Source organism: Penaeus japonicus, unplaced genomic scaffold (genome assembly GCF_977035675.1).
Source record: "Penaeus japonicus unplaced genomic scaffold, GWHDUDI00000001_assembly GWHDUDI00000040, whole genome shotgun sequence".
Classification (NCBI taxonomy): domain Eukaryota; kingdom Metazoa; phylum Arthropoda; class Malacostraca; order Decapoda; family Penaeidae; genus Penaeus; species Penaeus japonicus.
The window spans coordinates 3,390,260-3,392,759 of record NW_028234442.1 but is presented as its reverse complement, the minus strand read 5'-3'; the positions used below and the strand labels follow the sequence as shown (position 1 = coordinate 3,392,759).

Below are 2,500 nucleotides of genomic sequence, written 5' to 3'. Positions count from 1 at the left end.
CCCACTCCCTTTCCCTTCTCCTTCCCTCCCTCCTACCTTCCCACTCCCTTTCCCTTCCCCTTCCCAAACTCCCTCCTACCTTCCCACTCCCTTTCCCTTCTCTTTCCCATACTCCCTCCTACCTTCCCACTCCCTTTCCCTTCCCCTTCCCATATTCCCTCCTACCTTCCCACTCCCTTTCCCTTCCCCTTCCCTCATTCCCTCCTACCTTCCCACTCCCTTTCCCTTCTCCTTCCCTCCTACCTTCCCACTCCCTCTCCCTTCCCCTTCCCTCATTCCCTCCTACCTTCCCACTCCCTTTCCCTTCCCCTTCCCTCATTCCCTCCTACCTTCCCACTCCCTTTCCCTTCTCCTTCCCTCATTCCCTCCTACCTTCCCACTCCCTTTCCCTTCCCTCATTCCCTCCTACCTTCCCACTCCCTTTCCCTTCCCCTTCCCTCATTCCCTCCTACCTTCCCACTCCCTTTCCCTTCCCCTTCCCTCATTCCCTCCTACCTTCCCACTCCCTTTCCCTTCCCCTTCCCAAACTCCCTCCTACCTTCCCACTCCCTTTCCCTTCCCCTTCCCTCATTCCCTCCTACCTTCCCACTCCCTTTTCCTTCCCCTTCCCACTCCCTTTCCCTTCCCTCATTCCCTCCTACCTTCCCACTCCCTTTCCCTTCCCCTTCCCTCATTCCCTCCTACCTTCCCACTCCCTTTCCCTTCCCCCTTTCTCATTCCCTCTTACCTTCCCACTCCCTTTCCCTTCCCCTTCTCAAACTCCCTCCTACCTTCCCACTCCCTTTCCCTTCCCCTTCCCAAACTCCCTCCTACCTTCCCACTCCCTTTCCCTTCTCTTTCCCATATTCCCTCCTACCTTCTCACTCCCTTTCCCTTCCCCTTCCCAAACTCCCTCCTACCTTCCCACTCCCTTTCCCTTCCCTCATTCCCTCCTACCTTCCCACTCCCTTTCCCTTCCCCTTCCCTCATTCCCTCCTACCTTCCCACTCCCTTTCCCTTCCCTCATTCCCTCCTACCTTCCCACTCCCTTTCCCTTCCCCTTCCCATACTCCCTCCTACCTTCCCACTCCCTTTCCCTTCCCCTTCCCAAACTCCCTCCTACCTTCCCACTCCCTTTCCCTTCCCCTTCCCTCATTCCCTCCTACCTTCCCACTCCCTTTCCCTTCCCTCATTCCCTCCTACCTTCCCACTCCCTTTCCCTTCCCCTTCCCTCATTCCCTCCTACCTTCCCACTCCCTTTCCCTTCCCCTTCCCTCATTCCCTCCTACCTTCCCACTCCCTTTCCCTTCCCTCATTCCCTCCTACCTTCCCACTCCCTTTCCCTTCCCTCATTCCCTCCTACCTTCCCACTCCCTTTCCCTTCCCCTTCCCTCATTCCCTCCTACCTTCCCACTCCCTTTCCCTTCCCCTTCCCTCATTCCCTCCTACCTTCACACTCCCTTTCCCTTTCCCTTCCCTCATTCCCTCCTACCTTCCCACTCCCTTTCCCTTCTCCTTCCCTCATTCCCTCCTACCTTCCCACTCACTTTCCCTTCCCCTTCCCTCATTCCCTCCTACCTTCCCACTCACTTTCCCTTCTCCTTCCCTCCTACCGTCCCACTCCCTTTCCCTTCCCATTTCCCTCATTGGGAAGGTAGGAGGGAATGAGGGAAGGGGAAGGGATAGGGAGTGGGAAGGTAGGAGGGAATGAGGTAAGGGGAGGGGAAAGGGAGTCTAGCCGCCGTGGTGAACGGACGTGTTTTTGCCTCCTCTCCACCGCCGCCAAACAACTCAGCAAACCATGACACCTCGTGGTCCCGCACAGTCAGAGGGAAATCTGACTACCTTCCCCGGGTCAACGGGGGCCAGCCAGGGAGCTTCCCCGGTGCTTCCTCGAGCAGCTAGCTCGAGCTCTAACCCTCAGAGTAAAAGGGGACCCTTGGCCCAGGGTATCGTGCCCCCTTCCCAGGGTAATTGGACCTCTGCCCGAGGAATCGGGCCCCTTGGCAGCGCGGGTCAAAGCTGCCCCCCCCCCCCCAGAGCAACCAGAGTAAAGGTTGCCCCCCCGCCCAGGGCAAAGGGTGTTTTAGCAGCCTTAGCAAGCACAGCAACCCCTGCAGTCAAAACAGTGACGACAGTGAAATGAACACAAACAGAAAAGCCATTTATCAGATCGGCAATATTACAATAGTGCTGAACACCATCCTGTGCTTCATTGTAACGAAAAAAGCATGGGCACGGATGGTCCTGTGTGATCAGATTAAGAAATTGTACAGCCCTGATGAGATCGATAACGCTCACAGTATTGTTTTAAACATATCAGACTCTAGAAAAACGAGAAACACAACCATAGACATTAAACGGATGACGAATTTCATAGTGCATACCATGATCGACCAGTGTCTGAATAACAATAATATAGTGTTTGTTACAACAACGACAGACACTCCCGTCACTGATTGGTCCCCACCAAAAAAAAAAAAAAAAAAAAAAAAAAAAAAAACGGGTATTTCTACACCAT

The 2,500-nt window shown here is 54.6% G+C and overlaps 1 protein-coding gene across 1 annotated transcript in view; it reads right to left on the bottom strand.

The window, feature by feature from the left end:
* The window catches only part of LOC122253881 (vascular endothelial growth factor receptor kdr-like), a 15,250-nt gene that overhangs the window by 10,211 nt on the left and 2,539 nt on the right, over nucleotides 1-2,500 (bottom strand). The window lies entirely within an intron of this gene.